The sequence below is a fragment of the Rhipicephalus microplus genome, unplaced genomic scaffold (assembly GCF_043290135.1).
Source record: "Rhipicephalus microplus isolate Deutch F79 unplaced genomic scaffold, USDA_Rmic scaffold_13, whole genome shotgun sequence".
NCBI classification, from domain to species: domain Eukaryota; kingdom Metazoa; phylum Arthropoda; class Arachnida; order Ixodida; family Ixodidae; genus Rhipicephalus; species Rhipicephalus microplus.
Window position 1 is genome coordinate 38,279,147 of NW_027464586.1, and position 25,367 is coordinate 38,304,513.

The following is a 25,367-nucleotide window of genomic DNA, read 5'->3' on the forward strand; positions in this document are numbered from 1 at the left end:
GAAATTCACACTCCAGAAACTAACGACCTCCCAAATAAAAGCAGGAATAAATAAAAAAATTTTTGTGTAGTGAAATTGACCACAATTTTCACAATCGATTTCTATAAATGTTCCATCATGATTATTTGCTTAAACGTCATATATATATATATATATATATATATATATATATATATATATATATTCACGGGCTAAGTAGATGCCTGAGGATGACGACGACGGAGTGCTGAAGGGAACATGCTGTGTTCATGCTGTGTGTGTGTGTGTGTGTGTGTGTGTGTGTGTGTGTGTGCGTGTGTGTGTGTTTTGCTTTATTAATAAGCACCTGAAGTAGCCGATTTAAAATTGAATTGTTGCTTTGATCTACGTTCTTGCCATCATCATTCATAAAGCGTGCTTGTCGAAAAAGTTGATACCACGAAAAAATAATTGAAAGCACTCAAGAAATCCCACCTGTGTTTGTGTAAATCGACTAACCTTGGCAACGGTGGTCGATGTGAAGACGTAGACATATTTTTGTATCACTTGAAAAGCTTAATCATAACAAAAAAGCTGGTGGGGGTCAGAGCACCTTCCTCCGCATATAGTTACCATCCTGAATGTCACCAAAGTGCACGTTGAAGGCCTTGATGCATCCACTAGAGCACAATGTGCTTAGTAAAACTCTTCGCGCACACAAAATATCCTAGGTTTGAAGGTGTCATCACTCGACGTAGAAATGCAGTTTATCTAAACTATGTATCCTTCTTTTACCGACATTGTCCAAGTTCCGTCCCTCTGAGCTAGGCTATGCTTCTGAATTATGGTGTTGTGTATAATACTGTGCAAACCCTTGTATTTGAGCAAATATAGGAATGAGAAAGGCAGTGATGTCGTCATTCGTATATTTTCATGAGTCATTCTGTCGTCGGAATTTAATAGCTGCCACCACAAACCGAATCACAGTAACCCAACTTGTAGTACTGATCGAGTCACGTAAAATATTCTGAAAATATTGAGCCTGTAAAATATTCCGAGATAAGTGAAATATTTCTGTCATTGATAGAGTGGTGGCCTATAGCAAGAAGCATACCTGAAAATACGACGCAGTTCATTTGTAATCAAACATGCGCTGCAAATCAATATTATGATACATTTTGTGATGTGTTTAAAATATACACATAATTCGATACTTATTGTGTGCTTTTAATGAATCAATTAGGGCAAAGTTTTTTGCATAACACAAGCACCTCAATAAAATGTGTGAAACGTATGTGCATGTCCCGATTCAAATGTTCCAAATTATGCTGTGCAAATCTGCAAACTTTACCTGCAAAAGAATGCAGATGCTGAGATCATAACGATGCAAGGCACGTATATGCATGCACAATATAAATTTATATTCCCACTGGAGATAATCAAAACAAAGAACGAAAAATGAAATATTTACATTTCAAGTATTTGTTTGTTTGTTTTGTCCTTATCAAGCCTCAACAACAATTTTCTTGGTGTGAGAAAGATCCTATCACCGTTTCGGGACTATAGATTAATAAAGCTACATCTTTCATTTCTCTCAAGCATAGAACCACGGTAGTGCTATGAACACCTCATTACTATCAGAACTAACTACAGCTGCGAAAATTGTGCGGATCCCTGGCCAATGCAGGAGTGCGGGGATGCATGTGTTTATGTACGCGCACACATACAAACTACACACACGAACATAATGAAGTATGGTTAAACACCTGCTCCCTCCTCCCCCTATAGAAAAAAACGTTTCGTTTATTGTGCTGCCCCAGACAAATTAAAGAGAAAAATCAACCTATAGAGAAACACGAACAATTACATATAAGTAGACGCTTACGGCAACGAGATAAGTACCAGTATGATAACAGAAAGTGTTATCAGCGATACTTATATTCGTAGTAGCCTAGGCTACGTAACAGTTTATTACATGCTTCTAAACGATCCCACAACCACCGTATTCCTCAAGGAAAGCAAGAAAATTATGATCGGTAATGCGCTCAGTAAGAGTTAGTATCTCTTGAATTGGATTAGCGGCACTTTTATATGACGGGCTGCTTCTGAGATCATTTTCGCACTATTCACACACGCACACGCACACACACACACACACACACACACACACAAAAACATTGAGCCTATTCAGAATCTTTTTAATACACTCTTCAAAGAATCAAATACGATAACTTCGAAAATCACTGGTTTGCGTTATTTGGTTACGAACTCACGGTAAAGCTACTTGCGCTTCCTTTAGGAACGTTGTAATTTATTTTAGTTCAATACCGGGTTCCTAAAGGAAAAATCTTATGTTTTTATAGTTAATTTAACTTTAATGTATTGCAGAAAAATAAAAACCATTACGAACCGTTAGGGAACTTTTTTTTTTTCGCTCTGGAACGGAAACGGATCGGAACTTTTTCTGGTAGAACAAAACTAAACCAAACTGGAAAACCCTGCAATAGCATTCACTTCCCGCACGCTGACCCACGTGGAACTATATTATTCTCAGGTTTATCAGGAAGGACTGGCCGTCGTCTATGGAGCCACGCATTTTCATCAGTACATCGCGGGCAGACATGTGACTGTTCTGACTGATCACAGGCCACTCCTGAGTATCCTAGAGCCCCAGAAGCATATTACACAGCCATTTGTGCCTAGTATGAACAGGTGGTGCATTAGGATGTCAGCATAAGACTACGACGTCGTGTACTGTCTAACACCGACGCATTGAGCCGCTTACCCCTCAGCGAAACCATTGAGGATACACCTCAAGTTGGCTGCGTGCTCATGTTCGAAGCGCTACCAAGGCCCCCCACTAACGGTCGACGAAGTCACAATGGCTACGCAAGATGACCCAACATCGTTCAAGCTGTACAACGCCCTGATGGAGGGCAGAGTTGAACTTCAAGAATGAGAACTTCAACGCTTTTAACAAAAGAGCAATGGAGTTCAACTTTCACCGTGGTTGTATCAAATTGAGATCACGACTCATCATTCATGGCCCGCTTCGACAACGAGCAATGGCTCTCATTCATGCAGGACACCGAGGCGTGATCACAATGAAGTGCGCCCGCAGCTATATGTGGTGGCCGGGAATCGGCAAGGGCACCAAGATATCTGCAGAGTGTACAGCCCGCCACTTAAATTACCGCGCTCCGACGCGAGCTCAAGCACCGGACTGGGGCAGACCGAGCACACTTTGGCACACATTCTTGATAATTCCGAATGCCTACAGTAAATGGGTTGAAATTCACCAAGTGAACAAAACAACATCAACAGATGCCATCAATTTCCTGCGCTTGTTATTCGAAACTTTTGAATTGCCCCACAAGGTGGTTTCAAACAATGGAATCGCATTCATGTCAGCCAAAATACAGAAACCCTACGAGTGACAACTGCATCACAGTGGTGAAATCTGCTCCGAACCACCCAGCCACAAACGTTCAGGCCAAACGCTACGTGGTAGAGCTCAAACGTGCTCTTGCAAGTACGGGGTCATTACAGCGGCTCATTGCACGCTTTTAGTTTTTTCAAGCAACTTGCTACAAGTCAGACGGGCCAGGTACCAGAGAATATTATGTTTTCTTGCGAGCTGCGAACGCACATCTCAGCCTTTCTGCCAGAACCGCCTTCAAAGGTCACATCACATAAGAAAGACGCCTCGCGTTGCCGGTAACTCCGCAAAGGACAACCAGTGATCGCCCGCCAGTTTCATAGAATGCCCAAATGAACGGCACCCATTGTAAAAAAAAATCGGCAGGAGATTTTGGCTTGTTGAAGCTAAAGCCCCTCCATCGCGTCTTCTACCGAAAAACGCATGGAGGGTCTTTACAGCGTACATTCCAGCTTCCAGCCAGCTGCAGGGATGTGCGCTGCCCTCCACCTGACCTCCCCCCCCCCCCACTCCCGCGATACTTGACGCCACGCGCCCGGGGACTAACTGACTGTCGGGGCAATCAGCGGGCCCGTGCACTGGTTGCCTTTCCTTTGTGCTCCTCATCCCTTTTACTGCCCACAGCGTAGCCGAAAGCCAGCGCTCGGACCATTTAAACCATGCTGCGCACAAATGCCTTTCTTGAAAGTAATAAACTCAGTTCCCTGTTACGTACGCTTGTTATTCCGGCTACCGTGGACACAACACAGTGAAATTAGGTTTATTTGTTCCTAAAAAATTTTGCCTCCCCACCTTTCAGCATTATATCTGTCTCCTTTACCTTACTTCCATTAACAATTTTTTTAAAATTTTATCGTTATAATTGAAGAGTCGCGTAATAAAAAGAGGAAGTGGATTTATTTGTTTATAGATTTGTTATTTATTTTAGAGAAATACTGCCAGTCAAGTGCCGGACTTGGGGCAGGGGTGTGTGGCGCAGTGGACGCAACAATGTGCAGGAGGTACAGCAGTATAGATAGTTTGGAACGAAAGCGCGACGATTCAAACCCCCCCCCCCTAAAATAAAAAAAGAAACGACATGAAATACGGTTCACAATCCCAAGCGCAAAACAAAAACTTTAAAAACAGTGCCCACTAGGTTATGTTGTTTGGTTAAAAAGTAAAAAGAACTCAAATACCAACTGTAGCAAAAATAAAGCCGGCAATATCAAAAAGCGGAGACTTAACAGAATTGAAGTATTGAAGAATTGTGTAGAAGCGAGTCATAGAAGCTCAAGCAATCAGTCTGATCAAGACGGGTAATAAAATGAAGCGCACTGTAATATATATGAAGATGTAGTTATGAGCTATGTGTAAGAGCTAACGCACGAAGAAACTAGTTGAGATCGACATATTCAAGAATCTCTGGTGGCAAATTGTTCCACTCTCTGCTTGTGAGGGGAAAAAAATGCACCTGTATATAGGGGCTCAGCCACTCTTTCAAGGTTGGAGGCACGCGTTTCGTGGCGCAAGATTGGTTTGATATAATTAGTTTTTTGTATTGCCAGCTTGTTATTATATATAAGATAGGACAGCTTCGTCATTTCGTGATAACGTCTCCATTCCAGGGTTTCCAGTTTAGCGCTTTCCAGAAGAACTGACGGATATGTCTTACTTTTGGGCATTGAAAATTAACTTTACAGCTTTTCGCTGTATTGATTCAATTTTATCTGTGTTAGCTTGTGTGTACGGGTCCCAGACAGCCGATGAATATTCTAGTATTGGAATTACGTACGTTTCACATGAGGTCATTTAGGTTCGCTGCATGCCTTAGCGAGTGCCCGTCTTAGGTAGCCTAGTATTTTCAAAGCCTTTTTCTCAGTATAACACACATGTTCGTTCCATCTTAAATCAGATGTGATGACAAGGCCAAGGGACGTATACTGCTAGACAAAGGACAAGAATTGATTGCCTAGGTTGTATTGGAATTTTAATGGATCTTTTTTGTGGGTTATGGTTATCGCCAACGTTTTTCTCGCGTTAAAGGTCACCTGTCATTTTGTGCACCAATCTTGAATCTTAGATAAAGAGTTATCGAAAAGAACCTGGTCGCTGGAAGCGTTAACTACTTTAAAGCACGCAGGCATCAGCGAAAAGCTTTAGACTGGCTGGAATATCACGGGTGAAATTATTGATATAAACCGGAAAGAAAAGACACCCGAGGACGGATCCCTGATGTATGCCGGATTTAAGCGGCACGGACGGCGAGTTGATACCACCGTCCATAATATCGTGCCCGGTGAATAATACTCGCAATTTCAAAGCCTGACCAGGTATGCGTTAGTTAATTATCACTAATTAACCAATTAGTAGATAACTGTAACTACCATGTAAGCTGTAAAACTCGAGAATGTGCTGCAAATTCAGGGGTCTATGTGGTACATAATTGAATCTTCGGAAACGTGCACTTCGTCTATTTTAAAAATACCCTATTGATATACTATACTATCGATATTTACCTTAACGAACCCTAAATATTGTTTCACGGGGTCATGAATGTGCCTTCCATAATAATCTTCTCTTTTTACGCGTACCCTATATTATTTTTACGTGGCAACGTAGAGTACACCATCTCAACGCTAGATGGAGCTACGAGGGCTTGACGGCTGTCGCACCCTAAACAAAACGCGCCAGAGAACTTTCTTTTACCACGCGATTCGAACACGCTCTACACCATCATAAAGTAGACATATGCCAGTATCCATATCCCAAAAAGCAATTGGATATCTTCAAGCATGTCTCCAGGGCAGCAGTTCAAATGCGGTAAAACAGCTGATATTTCCGAGAGCGCCCATAAGCGCTGTGCATTATCTTTTTATAGTCTAGGAAACTCGCACCATTGCAACTACGATACTGTAACTCCAGCAGAAGAAAGGTTCATACAGTTGCTACTCGAAACCGTGAAAGCAATGAGAAAATCACAAAGGGGGAGGAGTTATTATCGTTTTGCTCTTCGGCCTCCTACTGTGACGCCGGGCCCCGCCCCCACCGTGTTGGGAAAGCGCGCCTCCTGCTCGTGAGCCGGAATCCTGGCCGAGGTTCATTAGGGCCCCGATGCGTCCCCTTCATACACCCTCGGCGGAGTAGGCACTCCGCAAGGTACAATCCTTTCCCCTATTCTCTTCAGTGCCACACTCATTCTCTTAGCCCGTGCTCTTGACAATATCCCTCCCATTCACCACACCCTCTATGCCAACGATATCACTCTGTAGACTACCCACGGTAGTGATGGAGACATAGAGGAAACATTACAAACCGCTGCCAACATCACACACCAACACAAACAAAGCATAGGTCTCTCGTGCTTCCCGGAAAAATCTGAGCTTCTTCTCATACGCCCTTCGCGATATTGTCACGGGGTCGTGACGTGGCCGAAGACAGGAGACTTCTTGTTGGAAGTAACTGTTTATTTGGGCGAACCCGTGCCCGGTAAACAGAAAGTCCAATTACAGCAGCAGTCTCGCACAGATAGCAGTCTCAGACTGATAGCGGCGAACGGAGCGTCGACCTTCGATCAACTACTGACAAGCGGCGAAGCGCGTCGGCATTTATACTCCCGCCGTCGAATGTTCTAGCGCTACCGCTGGCGGCGGCGTACGTTTCAGAACAATCTGCACCATTCGCACAGTGGGCGTGATCTTATCGAAATGATCTACTACAGTCCGGAACCCTCTCGAAAACTGCAGGCGCGGTTTGCGCTAAGAATCGTGTGATGTTTTGGGACGATAACAAAAGCTTGGGAAATGGAACGTGGCATTGCACCCCTCTGAAAAAGGCATCGTCTCGATGCTTTAACTAAAGATGAAGGTACAATAATAATGCAAGAAAGCACTGTTTCAGTTTGTTAACGCGCATGAAACGGCTTTAGGCGTGTGACATGGACGACTTCAGGTCGCGATCGGCGTCGTTGAGAGTTCGTGATGCCGTCGGGGACAACCTCGTAATCAAGTGGGCCGAGACGTCGAACCACCCTGTACGGTCCGCAGTACCGGCGCAGAAGCTTTTCACTTAGTCCACGTCGGCGTATCGGTGTCCACACCCAAACACGTTCACCGGGCTGGTATTCCACGAAGCGTCGTCGAAGGTTGTAACGGTGGCTGTCGGTCGTCTGTTGATTCTTGATACGGAGCCGCGCAAGTTGTCGGGCTTCTTCGGCGCGATGAAGGTACTCGCTCACATCGAGGTTTTCTTCGTCGGTGACGTTGGGTAACATGGCATCGAGCGTCGTTGCCGGGCTCCTTCCGTAGACCAATTTGTATGGAGATATCTGCGTCGTCTCCTGCACCGCCGTGTTGTATGCGAAGGTCACATACGGAAGAATGGCGTCCCACGTCTTGTGTTCGACATCGACGTACATTGACAGCATGTCGGCGATCGTCTTGTTAAGCCGCTCGGTGAGGCCGTTGGTCTGTGGGTGGTAGGCTGTCGTCCAGCTGTGGTTTGTTTGGCTGTATGCCAAGACCGCTTGAGTTAAGTCGGCAGTGAATGCCGTTCCTCTGTCGGTGATAAGGACCTCCGGCGCGCCGTGACGTAGAACGATATTTTCGACGAAGAACTTAGCTACCTAGGATGCACTGCCTTTTGGCAGGGCTTTTGTCTCGGCGTAGCGGGTGAGGTAGTCGGTAGCTACCACGATCCACTTGTTTCCGAAAGCCGACGTCGGGAACGGCCCCAGTAGGTCCATACCAATCTGCTGGAAAGGTCGGCAAGGTGGATCAATTGGCTGCAGAAGTCCCGCTGGCCTTGTCGGCGGTGTCTTGCGTCGCTGACAGTCCCGGCATGTCCTCACATAACGAGTGACGTCGGTGGTAAGACGCGGCCAGTAGTACCTTTCTTGTATCCTCGCGAGCGTGCGAGAAACACCGAGGTGCCCTGCCGTCGGATCGTCATGCAGGGCCTGCAGGAGTTCTGGTCGCAGAGCTGAAGGCACCACAAGGAGGTACTTAGCCCGAAGCGGTGAAAAGTTTTTCTTTTGTAGAAGACCGTTTCGTAGAAAAAACGACGCAAGTGCGCGCTTCAATACCTTCGGGACTTCGGCGGTCTTGCCTTCGAGGTATTCTATTAGGGCCTTAAGTTCCCGGTCGGCCCGCTGTCGTTCAGCGAAGTCGTCGGTAGTGATCGTTCCCAAGAAGTAGTCGTCATCCGGGTCGTCGGGTAGCGGTTGGTCGACAGGCGCACGAGAGAGACAGTCGGCGTCGGAGTGTTTTTTGCCGGACTTGTAAATGACAGTAATGTCATATTCTTGAAGTCTCAGGCTCCATCGTGCGAGGCGACCTGAAGGGTCCTTCGAAGTGGCTAGCCAACACAAGGCGTGGTGGTCGCTCACAACTTTGAAGGGCCTGCCGTAGAGGTATGAGCGAAATTTCGACGTAGCCCAGATGATGGCGAGGCACTCCTTTTCTGTTGTGGAATAATTTGCTTCTGCTTTGGATAGCGATCGGCTGGCGTAACTAATAACCCTTTCAAGTCCGTCAGCCCTCTGCACAAGAACGGCGCCAAGACCTACGCTGCTTGCGTCAGTATGTATTTCTGTCTCGGCAAATTCGTCGAAATGGGCAAGTAACGGAGGCGTCTGGAGGCGATGTTTAAGCTCCTGGAAAGCGTGTTCCTGTGGCGTTTCCCACTTGAACTCCACGTCGGCCTTCGTAAGGTTAGTGAGAGGATCGGCGATGCGGGCGAAGTTTTTCACGAGCCGCCTATAATAGGCGCACAGGCCCAGAAATCGGCGCACGGCTTTCTTGTCAGTGGGCGGCGGGAAGTCGGCGATGGCGGCTGTTTTCCGTGGATCAGGACGAACTCCAGACTTGCTGATAACGTGCCCCAGAAACAAGAGCTCTTCATACGCAAATCTGCACTTTTCTGGCTTCAGTGTGAGTCCGGAAGTCTTGATGGCTTGAAGTACAGCTTCAAGGCGCCGAAGATGCTCGTCGAAACTCGAGGAAAACACGACGACGTCGTCCAAGTACACAAGGCAAGTCTGCCACTTCAATCCTGCCAGTACTGTATCCATACCGCGTTGAAAAGTTGCAGGCGCTGAGCAAAGGCCGAAGGGCATCACCTTAAACTCGAACAGGCCGTCCGGTGTTATAAACGCAGTCTTCTCTCGGTCTCTTTCATCGACTTCGATTTGCCAATAGCCAGTCTTGAGGTCCATTGACGAAAAGTACTTGGCGTTATGGAGCCGATCAAGTGCGTCGTCTATTCGTGGGAGAGGATACACGTCCTTTCTTGTGATTTTGTTCATGTGGCGATAATCGACGCAGAAACGTAGGGTCCCATCCTTTTTCTTCACTAACACCACGGGGGATGCCCATGGGCTCTTGGACGGCTGGATAATGTCATCCCGCAGCATTTCATCACTTTGTCTCTTCATAGCCTCAGGTTCTCGCGTCGAAACCCTGTACGGACTCTGACGGAGTGGTCTGGCATTTTCTTCGGTTATGATGCGATGTTTCGTGATTGGGGTCTGCCGAATTTTCGATGACGACGAAAAGCAATCTTCGTATTGCAGGAGCAGGGCCTTGAGCTGTTCTTGCTTATTGTTCGGAAGTCTGGGATTGACGTTGAAAGCTATGGGAGGGGCTTGGTTCCTCTGAGCAGGTTCCGCAGAATCGGCGAGGGCGAAAGCACTGGTGGCTTCGACAATTTCTTCGATGTACGCGACCGTTGTTCCTTTGTTCACATGTTTGTACTCATTGCTGAAATTCGTGAGCATAACTGTTGCTTTGCCTCCCCGCAGCTCTGCAATTCCTCTTGCGACGCAAATATTTCGGGTGACCAACAGATGCTGACTGCCTTCAACGACGCCTTTGAAGTCATGTGATTCAGGAGCGCCGACTGAAATAATGACGCTTGAGCGAGGCGGAATGGTGACTTGTTCTTCCAGCACATTCAAGGCATGGTGTCCAGACGGCGTGCGCAGCGGTAGTGCTTCTTCTGTGGATAAAGTTATCGACTTTGTTTTTAGGTTGATGACAGCACCATGGAGGCATAAGAAGTCCATGCCAAGAATGACATCTCTTGAGCAACGCTGTAGGACTATGAAGTCTGTAGGATAAATACGGCCGTTAATGGTGACTCTCGCTGTGCAGATTCCTGCAGGCGTTACGAGATGACCTCCGGCTGTGCGGATCTCAGGGCCTTTCCAAGCTGTCCTAACTTTCTTTAACTTCGCGGCGAACGACCCACTGATGACAGAATAGTCGGCTCCAGTATCGACGAGAGCGGTCACACTGTGGCCGTCGATAAGAACGTCGAGGTCGCTAGTTCGCCGTCTCGCATTACAGTTAGGGCGTGGCGTCGGGTCACGGCTGCGTCAGCTTGTTCCGCTGCTTCCATGTTGCGTCGTCAGGCCACCTTCGGTAAGTCAGCTTTCGCCGTCAGGGCTTTGCCTGGTTGGCGTTGTGTTCGGAAAGCTCCGTCGCGGCGTCGTCGTCGTCGGAGGATCTTCGGTAGTTCGTCGCACAGCAACCGCACCTCCACCGGTTGCTGCCCTTAGTTTCCCGGATACGGGCTAGGAGACCGGCCCCGCGTTGGGCCAGAGTACTGTCGGTGGTGCGGTGACGTGCGGCGGCTGGGCGACGGCGAACGCGAAGGGCTTCGTGGTGTCCACCGAGTTCCTGTCAGGTAGTCGGCGATGTCACGTGGTCGTTCTCCTGGCTGTGGGCGCGGTGCATTGACGGCGAAGCCACGCAGTCCCATCTGTCGGTACTGGCAACGGCGGTATGTGTGTCCGGCCTCGCCGCAGTGGTAGCAGAGCGGGCGATGATCAGGGGTGCGCCAGACGTCAGTCTTCCTCGGTGCACTGCGCTGGGCCGCTGGCGAACGGTATGACGTCGGTGGGGGTGGTGGCGGCGGTGGCGTCTGTCGACGGAAGTGCGATGGGGCGGCGTTTTGGCGTGGACGGGGAGGAGCGTTGTGGCGCAGTGCAGCGGTGTAGCTCATAGCTTCCGGCTCGGGCAGCGGTGCGTGGGGAATTTGAAGCGATTGCCGAACTTCTTCTCGCACAATGTCGGCGATTGAATCCACTTGAGGCTGCGCCGAAGGCAACAGCTTGCGCAGCTCTTCCCGTACGATCGCTCGGATCGTTTCACGCAGATCTCCGGAGTTACTGGCTTGAGCAGCAGCGCAGTCTGCAGTCAGGCGACGATTATACTGTCTGGTGCGCATGTCCAGGGTCTTTTCGATAGTGATCGCTTCGGCTACAAATTCTTGGACGGTTTTTGGTGGGTTTCTGATCAGCCCCGCGAAGAGCTCCTGTTTGACCCCTCGCATGAGGAAACGAACTTTTTTCTCCTCAGGCATGTCTGGGTCAGCGTGACGGAATAGTCGGGTCATTTCTTCTGTGAAAATGGCGACATTTTCATTTGGTAGCTAAACCCGGGTCTCTAATAAAGCAGCGGCCCTCTCTTTTCGAGCGACGCTCGCGAACGTTTGCAGGAATGCGCCGCAGAAAACATCCCACGTTCGGAGCGTGGACTCTCGATTTTCGAGCCAGGTCCTTGCGGTGTCTTCCAAATAGAAGAACACACGACGCAGCTTTTCGTCATGGTCCCAGTGGTTGAGGGCGGCCACACGGTCGTATGTTTCTAGCCAGGACTCCGGGTCTTCAAACGATGACCCATGGAAAATTGGTGGTTCCCTGGGTTGATGCATGACCATCGTGGGCTGGGACGCTGCGGTTGTCATTGTCGCTGCAGTCGCGGTCATGGCCTTGGTCTTCCGCGCCTTGTCGTGTAGAAGCCCGTACTCCGGTGGTAGCCCTTGCTGTCGGCGGCTTGTTCGCTGCTCCTGGTTGGCGTCGGTGTCTTCTCCGCGACGTGGGCTGGGTTCACGGCTTGACGGGGGCGTCCGGTACATGAACGAAGCAGCACCTCCACCAGATGTCACGGGGTCGTGACGTGGCCGAAGACAGGAGACTTCTTGTTGGGAAGTAACTGTTTATTTGGGCGAACCCGTGCCCGGTAAACAGAAAGTCCAATTACAGCAGCAGTCTCGCACAGATAGCAGTCTCAGACTGATAGCGGCGAATGGAGCGTCGGCCTTCGATCAACTACTGACAAGCGGCGAAGCGCGTCAGCATTTATACTCCCGCCGTCGAATGTTCTAGCGCTACGGCGTACGTTCCAGAACAATCTGCACCATTCGCACAGTGGGCGTGATCTTATCGAAATGATCTACTACAGTCCGGAACCCTCTCGAAAACTGCAGGCGCGGTTTGCGCTAAGAATCGTGTGATGTTTTGGGACGATAACAAAAGCTTGGGAAATGGAACGTGGCATTATACTCTTCCCCATAGCCCTATCACGATTACCCTGACAGGCTGTGCTATTCCCGAGGTCGACGCACTCCGGATCTTGGGCCTTCATATCCAAAACAACAAAACCACCACATGATTGCGAGAGACGCTGTACTGGAGGGCTCAAGAAATTTAGACCACCTGGGGTTCTTTAACGTGCACCCAAATCTGAGCACACGGGCCTACAACATTTCCGCCTCCATCAGAAATGCAACTGCCGCCACCGGGAATCGATCCTGTGACCTGCAGCCGGGTACCTTAGACACTAGACCACCGCGGCGGGGCCGGAAACTGAAGCAGGTGACGGAGGCGCTTACGCACCCCGTCCGCGGAGTTTCTGGCAAACATTATGGCATGAACGAACACGATTTGTGTCCACACATTCAAGCCTTCACACTGAGCCGCTTCCTTTACACATTCTCATATCTCCGACTTCGACAAGAAAAAATAGCCACCCTAGATGCCATGCTTCGAAAGGATTACACGGTGGCTTCACATCTCCCTCCTAGCACCCAAACCACTAAACTTCTTCAACTTTGGCTTCATAACACTACACACCACCTGACAGAGGCCCACAGAGAAACCCAATACACCCGTCTAGCTAAGCCTGGACGCCAAATACTTGACACCCTCAACATTCACATATCAGCAGCCGGCCCCTCACTCCTACCAGATCCTCAACACATACACATACAGCTCACTATAAAGCCTCTCCCTAAAAACACCCACGTTACGTACCATTCGGCCCGCCGCAAGGGCCGTGCAAAAGCTCTGCACAAATACTACGGTTTTGAGGAGGATTCCGTATGGGTGAATGCATCTTGCAGAGCGATTACGCGGCAGTTGCAGTCGTTTATTGTACACTCCACTCCATCGCAACTCTTCGCCTAACTCCTGCATCCAACCCGGAATCCTCGGAAGAAGCGGCGATCGCACTAGTCCTCTCTTGAACTGATGTCCGATTTGTCCTTTCCGACTCTAAAACCGCAATTCTAAATTTTGCGCGAGGCCGAGTCCATGGGACCGTTTTCGGCATACTCAGCTTGCCCCCCCCCCGAATATCTGGCCCACCATGTGGATCTGATCTGGGTGCCTGCTCACTCTGTAAATCCGGGCAACGAAGCTGCCAATGACCATGCCCGAGGTCTCATCAACCGGGCGGGGGCGGACTCCGAGCCGGGCTCTTCCAGGGAGTGCATAGATTCTTTCAGCGAGATAATTGAACCATACCGCGCGGAACGCCAGCTATACCCTCCACATCCCCCCTCCCCCCCGATCCCTGGACAATTTTCACCAGATATTATGGCGTCGCCTCCAGACCCAAAAGCATCCCTCCCCCTATTTCCTTTCCCACATCTACCCAGGAGCGTACTCCCCATCCTGTGCTCAATTTGCTCACCCCCACGCTTCCCTTACCTACATCCTCCTCGAATGTCCAGCGGACCCTCCCTCGTGGGGCCCACAGCCACTGACCACATGGGAAGAATGGGTGACCCTGCTGTGCACTCTAAAAATTTTTACACTCATAAGGGTGTATTTGCTTTGTACCATAAGCAACACCCTCTTAGAGTGTCTAGGAACACCCTAAACAATAAGATGCATAGAAACACCCTGATCCGTAGGGTGTAAAGAAACGTTCCACCCTACTTTAGTAGGTATTTATGAACACCCCTAAACTATGGGTGTTGGATGAAGCTACACCCATGCGAGTGGGGTGTACACTGAAAACCCCCTTGAAACGCTGGCAGTTATATAGATGAGCATACTTGATCAAATGAAGCGCAATTAATGGGCAACAAAAGCAGAGACACAGGAGGTGACGCTTAGACTTGTGTGTTGAGGAGAGCCGTTCATGGCACTTCATACCATTAAATATGCATCACCAACTGGCCCAAGCCTCAATTGTTCTCAGGGAGAAGCATATATGAACCTTCTCTGTGGCTGACAAAATAAAGTGCCATGGTCTTGAATGAGCTGCACGAGACCAGTGTATATATGTGTACGTAGACTGGGCCGTAAACGACAAAGACGCGGAAGGCGCGCGCACACACACACACACACACACACACACACACACACACACACACACACACACACACACACACACACACACACGCATTACACCACAGTAGTGCAAGCAGAAACCTGTAGCGTAAGAATCAACCGAACAAAACGCCGAAGCAAAAAACAATTAAGCCCATATATTAACATCTACCTATATTATAGAAAAACTGCAACTCTGACAAACAGGACTCTGATGGCATTCTGCAAAATTTTGAAGTATGTCACGTGACCAAGTTTCTTTCTCTCTATACTAAAAATTCATTGTTTTAAATACAGTAAATCTCCACAACTTTCAAAAACATTTGCACTAGTCGGGCAAACGACTGAGACGTATGACGTTTGATTGACAACTATACAATGAAAAAAAAACACATAGAAATAGTGAGCGAGTTTGTAGAGTCACATTTACAACATATTACATCTCGCAGTATAAATTTCGACATTAAAAAGAGAACATTCGACAAGGTAGTGTAATTGAGGTTGTAATAATGTAATGTCAGTGTGGGTACTTCTAACTGCAAAACCACTCGTCACTGCTGCTTGCACAATCACCTTCAGCAGCTAAGATGACTGGTGCCTTCGAGAAAAGTGGGGCAAAGCTGTTCTTTTTGTACAGGAAATTCAATCCTGGAAACCTAAAATAAATACACAAAGAACAATGACTGAATTTTCACAATGAGTGCAACATACAGTATGAACCATGCATAACCAGCTGCCTTCTTATGTGTAAGTATAAATTGAGTGCATAGCAAGCATATTCAGTGGCATCGTGCTCCACTGCAGTGAGAAATGCTATAAAAGGTATGCTGAGCAATAAACGCCATAAAAAGCGTGCTGTGGCAGAATCATTATACCTTTCGTGCCGTATATGAACCTTACTTTACCATTTCAGCTTGTTCGCGCAGGCAAATGAAAGGGTACTGCTCCAAGTTGATATTGTTCCCTTAGCTGCATGCAACGACCAAACTAAGTGAATATCAAGTTCTATGCTTAAGTATGCATCAACACAGCTGCATCTCTATTTCTGCAGATCTACCATGGTACTCATTCGATTAGTTTATTAAAAGGAATACAGTACGACGCGCAACAACACATACATATTTTATCTGTATTGCACAAAAGCACAATGCCACTTAACATACATGACGGTATGCGCATTGAGAAGGTATTCAGTGCAGGTAACTTGTAAAATTAAGTAATGTACTGTTACGTAATAAAATGCAAATGCTACTAGTGTTCTTGAACTGACTCACAATGACACGATTATATAATGGAAGAATTGGCTATTGGGTCATTCCACATCAGACGTCCCAGCCATTTTGTTGACGACCGCAAATGTATAAAAAAATTGCGCGGATTTTACTGCATTAAAAAGGGGTAACTGCTAGAATATTTCGCTGACAAATAATTTTTGGTGACGTGGCTGCCTCCTGAACTTCCCGGAATCTCGTCTGGATGTTTGTGAAAAAACATTCTTTCATAAGTACCCCTTCTTCCGTGCCAAATTTGGTCTACAATTTAAGTGAAGGGCTTGCGTAAAGTGTTTGAAGCTCAGTAATATTACCATTTTTGACCACATACGCCCCAAACAATTTAGCCGTAATGTGTTATATCTGCAATTTTCTATATCAATACTGCACTTTGAATGAATATCTGAGGAGTGAATGCTTAATCCACATAAGGTATATTTGGAGGAAAAAAATATTTCAGACCTCTCGAGCTGTCACACTTTACGAGAAAAAATCGCAAATTTCACAAAATAATTGTTTTGTCCATATTGAGACGCAACTTGCACCATGTGGTGGTTGAATTAAAATAGACTTTGTACCTAAATCGAAGCAAATAAACAGTTCTTTTCATGTGCCAAATTTTGTCATAGCAATTTATGTTTTGAGAAAAAGATCACAGCATATCCACGGAGTGAATGATGATGAGTGGGGCGTAGCGTTCGTCCGTCCGGACGCACAAACGGATGGACAGACAGTCTGACGCCAGTATGGACGAACAGAAAGACGGACGGACTCAGACACAGACCGAAACACGGAAGCCCAGACGGATGGATGCACAGACGAACGGACAAAAGCACAAATGTACGGGCGAACAATTCGCCCCATGAATCATCATTTTGTCCGTGTATATGCTGTGAAAACCACTAACGCTATCTACTGTGCAACTCATCAAGTGGCTCAAGTCATCAAGCGTCTGGACGCACAAACGGATGGACAGACAGTCCGACGCCAGTATGGACGAACAGAAAGACGGACGGACTCAGAGACAGATCGAAACAAGGAAGCCCAGACGGATGGATGCACAGACGAACGGACAAAAGCACAAATGTACGGGCGAACAATTCGCCCCATGAATCATCATTTTGTCCGTGTATGCTGTGAAAACCACTAACGCTATCTACTATGCAACTCATCAAGTGGCTACATAATAATAGTACGACTACAGAGGAAGGAACGACCCACGGCCTCAAGAGCATTGCCCCTAAATGATTTTTGAAGTTCTAAGTTCCCCATTTGCCATTTGGTCATACGACAGCCGATGCCTGGAAGTCCTCCATTGTCGTTGATGGGAAAATTAAAAAAATATATTTTATTCTTTGAAATAGAAATTGTAATGATGAAACTTGTCACATACAAAGAACTGTTTATTAGCTTTCAATTTAGGTAAAAGGTGATTTTCAATTGATCCACCACATGGTGCAAATTGCGTCTCAATATGGACAAAAATGACAATTCTGTGAAATGGGTGATCTTTTCTCGTAGAGGTTAACAGCTTAAGATGTCTAAAAATAATTTTTCATCAAAATCTCTTTTCTGTGAAGTAATTAGTCACAGCTCAGATATTCATACAAAGTGCAGTATAGCAATGAGAAAATGCAAACATAACACACTTTGCTAATTCTTGCAGACGTACGTGGTCGAAAATTTGTATTGTCATGGCTGAGTTTCAAACACCTTAAATGAGCCCCTTTACTTAACGTGTACCAAACTTGGTATAAAAAAAGTTGCAGAACTTGTAAAATATTTTTTTTCACAAACAACACTCAAACAACAGTCTGCAAAGTGTGAAAGGCAACCACGTGACCAAAAACTTTTTTCTCTCCAAAATATTCAAGCAGTTCACTCTTTTCAGTGCATTAAATCAGCACGATTTTTTTTTCAAACACAATTACCATAGCCGAAAAATTGGCTGGGAAGTGTCGAATAAAGTGACCCTGTTACATTCTTTCAATGACCATTGCATAGTGCTAAATTAGGGTCATTTGTTTCAATCCAGCTGTCAGGGTGAGAAAGCACAACTCCTTCCCGATGCAGCGTAGACTGTTCAGTGGCTGTGCGTGTTGTGTTCCCAGATAGATATGCTGCCCAGTCTTATATTTTGGCTGCAACACATGCTTAGATACCGTGCAGTATGTATAACATTATTAAAGTGTTTTTGTGCAACAAAAAACTAATAATACGCTTCACATAGCGAAAATACTGTTGCGCATGCCTGGGAAGGAAACGAAGAAGGGTGAACAGACTGGCTGCCCGAAGCTGGAGGAAGAGGGAAGACGACGACACTGCGAGCATCAACCTGTTGGCCGCTCCGGCGCTTCTCTTCGCGACCAAAATAAACAGCCCCCTTCAGCCGTATACGTCCTGCTCCTCCTTGTGTGTAACAGATTGGTGGAGGTGCTGGGTAAGACAAATCCAACGACGGGAGCTTCACTTCCAGGACTTCGCCGCAGGTGCCGCCTTGCCGGACTCCCGCCTGCGCCGGTCGTAATGGCCCAAGATCCCTCATCTAACGCTTCAAGGCCAACTACAGTGGGTTCCGTGCCCTACTACCGAGCCCTACTAACCTTCGGAGGAAAATCGGGAGAAGATGTCGACGCGTGGCTCGTCCAGTACAAGCGAGTCAGCAAGTCCAACGGCTGGGATGCCGCCGCTCAGCTCAGTAATGTGGTCTTCTGCCTTACGGATACTGCGCTTGTGTGGAACGACAACCACGAGGACACACTGACGACGTGGGACGTTTTTGTTGCGGAGCTGAAAGCGTGTTTCGGCGACTCGAGCATCAAAAGGAAGCGGGCTGAGCAAACATTGTCTCAACGCGCGCAGCTACCAGGAGATACACGTACCACGTATATAGATGATGTGCTGAAGCTCTGCAAGGTGGTCAATGATCAGATATCAGAAGAAGACAAAGTAGGGCATTTGCTGAAAGGCATAGCCGAAGATGTCTATAATTTTCCCATCGGAAAAGAGCACCTGAGCTCGATGTTTGACGTGATTCGGCATTGCCGAACTTTCAAACAGCTGAAAATGCGCAGGATTGCTCCAAAGTTCGGCCGGCTCACAAATGTTACAACGGTTGCCAGCATCGACGCGAGCTCCTGCCCAGACCTGACCTCCCCGATTCCACAGATCGTTCGCGAAGAACTTCTTCGCTATTGAGAACAGACACACTCAGCAGTTCATCACCACTCTATAAACGACCAACATACGGTATATCTGCCACGTGAGGCTGTGCCTGCGCCGCCACCTTCTACGACCCCTTGGCAATCGATAGTCAGTGCAGCAGCTGTTGATTACAGCGCACCCCCACAACCAAGGAAAGCACCACGCTTGCCTGCTCCTCGTCATGACCGGCGCCCTCGGCGTCCGCCTTCTTCGCGACGCCCGGTCTATCCTTATGATATACGGGACGAACCAAACCACTACGCCAGGGAAGACGATGTTCGATTCATTGACGAACAAACAGGATTTCGACCTCTCATGTTTTGCTACTCCTGTGGTGTTCCAGGACATATTTCGCGATTTTGCGACCGTCGACGTGTAGCCCCACCCACCACACTTTGCACGACCTTGCGAACGACTTCGCGACGACCCGCGAGCAACGTACTATGGCCCACCACAACACTCCACACAATCGTCTGATCGACCGCACGACGACACTAGGGCAACACACCTGCTGCCTTGTGAAGACTACTGGACATGCAGCTTCCGGAACCACTCCCCTACATCTGACAGGAGCTTGACGCCTCCACCGCCTCGTATTCCCCGTTCTGCTTCACCACGGCGTCGCAACACGTCTCCTTTGCCACAGGAAAACTAGCAAGCGCGGCCAATGGAGGTGAGGTCGCCGGAGACGTGCTAATATCAGAATTACCTCCTGTGTTGATGCTCAAGAACAAAGTACGTGTTTTTGTTCACGATGTGCCTGTGATGGCTTTGGTGGATACGGGGGCAACCATTTCGGTCATGAGTGCGTGTTTTAAAGATACCTTGGGGCGGAAGGTTTTATTTAAGTGGAATCAAGCTTTGAAGTTTTGCGGAGTGAGTGGTGAGGCACTGCATCCTGTTGGTGTGTGTCAATCTGACGTGTTTCTCCGAGGCTGCGTTATCCCAACGGAGTTCGTGATTATTCCGCACGTGACACATGATGTTATTTTGGGTATGGACTCTTTGAGGGAGTGTGATGCGACTGTCAACTGCCGCACGGGGACAATAGTCTTGAGTGATCACGTTCCGCCAGCACTCTTGGAAAACCCTGTGAATGGTGAGACGGCATTGTGCGTCTGTGGCGACACTATCATACCATCGTTATCAACCATTCGTGTACCTGTTGGCTGCAGCGGCAGCTATTCCGCCAACTTTGATGCCAACGTAGAACCAGTGTACACCAACTGCATGAAAAAGAATGTGTTGATCCCACACTGTGTGCTGTCGATCAGACGTGGACGCGCGGGCTTATGGACTGTCAATTGCTCTACAGAACTCGTGATGTTACCAGATGGTCTAAAGTTAGCCGTCGTCAGTGGACAACACGAGGCCTTACTGGTGACCGACTGGTGGCCTTACTAATGACTACGATGCGCCGAAAGAGCATCGTAGCCACAGTTTTGAAACGGCTCTTCTGTCAATGGTCAATAAGTCGCTGAGCACAAGTGAACGCCGAACATTGGTCAATGTACTTTCGAAGCGCGTCTCTGCATTCGACTTTGCGCAGAAAGACAAAGCGCCCCTCATCCCTGCTTCTCGGACATGTCACACTATCAACGCGGGTTTGGCCAATCCGATTAGACAAAAGCCATACCGTGTTTCGCCATCCGAGCGGCGGATTCTTAATGAGCAGGTGAACGAAATGATTGAAACGGTATCATTCAAAAGTCGGTAAGTCCATGGGCAGCTCCAGTAATTCTCGTTAAAAAGAAAGACCGATCCTGGAAATTTTGCGTCGATTATCGCCGATTTAATGCTGTAACGAAAAAAGACGTGTACCCACTTCCACGTATTGATGATGCCATAGACTGTCTGCATTCGACCTCTTACTTTTCCTCTGTAGACTTAAGATCGGGCTACTGGCAAATTCCTATGCATCCTGAAGATAAAGAAAAGACAGCCTTTGTAACCCCTGACAGCCTTTTTTGAATTCAACGTGATGCCATTTGGACTGTGCAACGCGCCGGCCAAGTTCGAGCGATTTATGAACACTGTTCTTCGTGGCTTGAAGTGGAGCATTTGCATGTGCTATCTCGACGACGTCGTCATCTTTGGCCACACCTTCAGCGAACACAATGCACGTCTGGATACTGTACTGACTTGCATAAGAAACGCTGGCCTTGTTCTTAACTCAAATAAATGTCACTTCGGAGACTGACAAACCCTTGTTCTCGGACACTTAGTCGATCAGGAGGGCATCCGTCCAGATCCCCAGAAGACAGCAGTCGTTGAAACGTTCAATGTGCCGCGCTCCGTGAAGGAGCTCCGCAGTTTTTTTGGGGCTTTGCTCCTATTTTCGCCGCTTTATACCTAAATTTGCCGATGTTGCGTATCCGCTGACATGTTTGCTACAGAAGAATACTCCCTTCGAGTGGACTCCGGAGTGCGACTCCTCTTTTCATCAACTGAAGTTCCTCCTGACGTCGCGGCCTGTTCTTCAACACTTCAACCCATCAGCTCCAACCGAACTGCACACAGATGCCAGCGGCATAGGAATTGGTGCCGTCCTAGTTCAACGCTATGGTAACCGCGAGCACGTGATTGCATACGCAAGTCGCTCCTTGAGTAGGCCCGAGCAGAATTACACTGTCTCGGAACAAGAATGCCTCGCGGTAGTATTTGTGATTCAGCGGTTTCGGTCTTACCTATATGGACGCCCTTTTACAGTCGTCACCGACCACCGCTCATTGTGCTGGCTCGTCAACCTTCGGGATCCTTGCGGCCGTCTGGCGCGCTGGGCACTTCGGCTCCAAGGGTATAACTTCATAGTCTCGTACGAAAGTGGTCGACGACACACCGACGCAGATTGCCTTTCGCGCATGCCACTGAGCACTACAGAGTGTGACGCCGATGACCTCGATCACCTCATAGCTTCTGTGTCACCAAAGTTTCCCGACCTCAGTACTTTCAAAGATGAACAGCGAAAGGACACCAGGCTATCATCGCTTTTCACAACTCCTACGGCATGCCATTTCTGTGTACGCAACGGACTCCTATATAAGAAGAACTTTTCCAGCCCTGGTGCACGTTTCCTCCTGGTATTGCCAGAAAGCCTTCGGACAGCGATTTTAGGTGCTATGCACGACGATCCTACGTCCGGACATTTAGGTTCTGCGCGGACGCTTTACCGTGCTAAGGAACGCTTTTATTGGCCAGGAATGCGACAGTCAGTCGAGGCGTATGTGGCCAGCGGCACACAGTGTCAACGCCACAAACGCCCATCTACTGCTCCGGCTGGTCTTCTACAGCCCTTGCCACCTCCAAGAACACCTTTCTAACAGGTGGGCATTGACCTCGTGAGCCCTTTTCCAAAGTCGGCTAAGGGCAATCGCTGGATAATTGTATGTGTCGATTCCCTCACGCGCTTCTGCGAGACGGCGGCCATACCAACCGCAACTGCCAGCGACGTCTCTGTGTTCCTGCTGAAGCACGTTATCCTCCGACATGGCCGACCTCACGTGATTATCGGTGATCGTGGGCGACAATTTACGGCAGATATAGTAGAAGAGCTGCTTCGATTGAGCGAGTCCCGCCTTCGTTACTCGTCGCCATACAATCCGCAAACAAATGGGCTCACGGAGCGCACCAACCGAACAATTGTAAACATGCTCTCTATGCATGTGGCATCCGATCACAAGAACTGGGATGACGTGTTACCGTTTATAACGTACGCGTTCAACACCGCTAAGCACGAGACAACAGGCTATAGCCCCTTTTTCTTGATGTGTGCACGACCGCCACGGCACACACTCGACACAGTTTTGCCATTCTCGGCGCACGAGAACCTCTCAGTCACCGAAATCCTCTGCCTTGCAGAAGAGGCGCGTCGTATTGCTCGTCTACGCACTTTGGCATCACAGGAAAAATCGAAGGTACGCTATGACGTCCGCCACCGGCCTGTAACTTACCATCCAGGCGACTTAGTGTGGCTGTGGACGCCGGTACGAAGACGCGGATTATGCCCAAAATTGTTGGCCACAAACGACGGACCGTTTGTTGTTCTCGACAAAATCACGGAAGTCACATACACAATAGCTCGCCTCACGAGAAGTGGTAGAAGAGGCGCTAAAATCCAAGCAGTCTATGTCGCTCGACTGAAGTTGTACACACAAAGGTGAATGAATCAGTTACCTCGCCCGGCGGGCTTCGTCTGCGAGGGGAGGAATGTTGCGCATGCCTGGGAAGAAAACGAAGATGGGTGAACAGGCTGGCTGCCCGAAGCTGGAGGAAGAGAGAAGACGACGACACTGCGATCATCAACCTGTCGGCCGCTCGGGCGCTTCTCTTCGCGACCAAAATAAACGGCCCCCTTCAGCCGTATACGTCCTGGTCCTCCTTGTGCGTACCAATACCTTTAACATCTGAAGTACTTAGCGAAGTTAAACACCAAAGCGAGGCGATGGCAATTAAACTCTGAATAACAAGAAAATTTTGAAAGTTACACATGATGGAAACAATCTGAATAAAATGTGCTCTAACGTTAACAGTTATGTTCAAACAAGCGTTTGCGCTGTTCAAGTAGGCAATTCGACCACACACACAGACTAAAAGTCTGTTCAAACAAAAGTCCAGCTTCAGTGCTCGATCCGCTACATAGGCACGGCTGTCGGCAGTGTCACGCTACGTTGCGGCTGAACGAAAATACCAGTGAAGACAAATTTAACGAAATTGAATATATTAGCAAGTAGGCAAAGTTCGCGAGGCGCACCTAACGCGAAACAATATGCTGTGTTGTCACCCGATGCATCAACCCGAGTTATCGCGGTAGTGTTACCGCACAAAACGAAAAAGAACCGAAAAGAACGACATGGACACCGCGCCCTTCTTTTTCGTTCTCGGTCTTTTTGTGCAATAAGAAAAAAAAGAGAGTAAATAAACTACCAACATGCCCAAGCATATGCGTCTTAGATACGGTTGATGCTTAGAGCTAACAGGCGCTGTCCCCACACTTGTATTAATAAGTAAACTAAAATTGATGTGCATCACGAGCGGGCCCCGCTAAACACTGCTGCCAACGAAGGAGACCATAAAAATCTGTTCAATTTCTTCGCTGAACCTCAGCGGCGCACGCTCCCTTTGCTTTGTACTGCAAACAATCTAAACAAACAAAAAACTTGCCCACAATCACACTTCGCCATCATCCCCGTGAAACAGTTCGGACAAATATTCTCGCTAAGTAAACTAGTTGAAAACAAAATTCTTTGAAGGCGTTATTCTGGTGCTCACGCAGTTAACAAAGCGCTGAACGGAACAACGTGAGATCGGTACTCACTATTTCACATCGAGTGCTCCACAATATGAATCCACAGGTCCAGTCTTTAGGATGGTGCACCTTCGCAATAATCAGCACTGGCAGAACACACTGGTGGAGCACAAAGCGCAGGCATATTTCAAACTAAACACCAACTAATAAACTCTACCGATCGAGAAGCCACGCGCACCACACGCACACACACGGGAGGGTTTATCGCCAGCACACGCAGTGACATGTAAGACGATGTCGACCCCTTTCCCGCGCTGTGCGCCCGGCGCGCAGCAACACCGGGCAGCCACGGAGGAAGGCGGGCAGCCAAGGTTGTCTAGGCAACGAGACTTGATGGCGCCTTGTGGCGCTCTCAGACCGGCTAGGTGCGGTTTAACGCTAGCTCCGGCCCTCTGCTGATAACTAGGGCGCTGATTTTTTTTTTTTTGCGGCAGCGATTTGTTGCGTTACACTCGTTCTTTAACTGTGCATCTGAATCGCAGTGAACTTTGTGACGGTGCAGTGCGGCCAGCACGAGTTACTAGTCAGAACGCGCATTTGTAATATTCAGGAGCAATGTATTGCGCACCTTCACCGACCTAATGTAGTGAATTTTGGTAAAAAAGCTAGGCTGATGCTTTCTGCTTAGCTCTATGGGTCTTCATGGACTGCACATTCAAAGTCACGCAGGCGATAATTTATCAGCACTCATTTCGGTAAATACATTGCAACATTGCATGCATGGGCCGTCACACTATTCGATGAGAACATATTGCCACGTGCGTACTGCTAGGAAGACGAAGACGACAGCGCATACGCGCATCTGCACGC

The 25,367-nt window shown here is 48.1% G+C and overlaps 1 long non-coding RNA gene across 1 annotated transcript in view; it reads right to left on the reverse strand.

Annotated features, from left to right (window-relative positions):
• Positions 1–24,859, reverse strand: part of LOC142784071 (uncharacterized) — a 163,604-nt gene extending 138,745 nt beyond the window's left edge. Inside the window, exon 1 of the long non-coding RNA XR_012888600.1 lies at positions 24,567–24,859. This is a non-coding gene — a long non-coding RNA (uncharacterized LOC142784071). The remainder of the gene's footprint in view (positions 1–24,566) is intronic.
• Between the last annotated feature and the right edge of the window lie 508 nt (positions 24,860–25,367).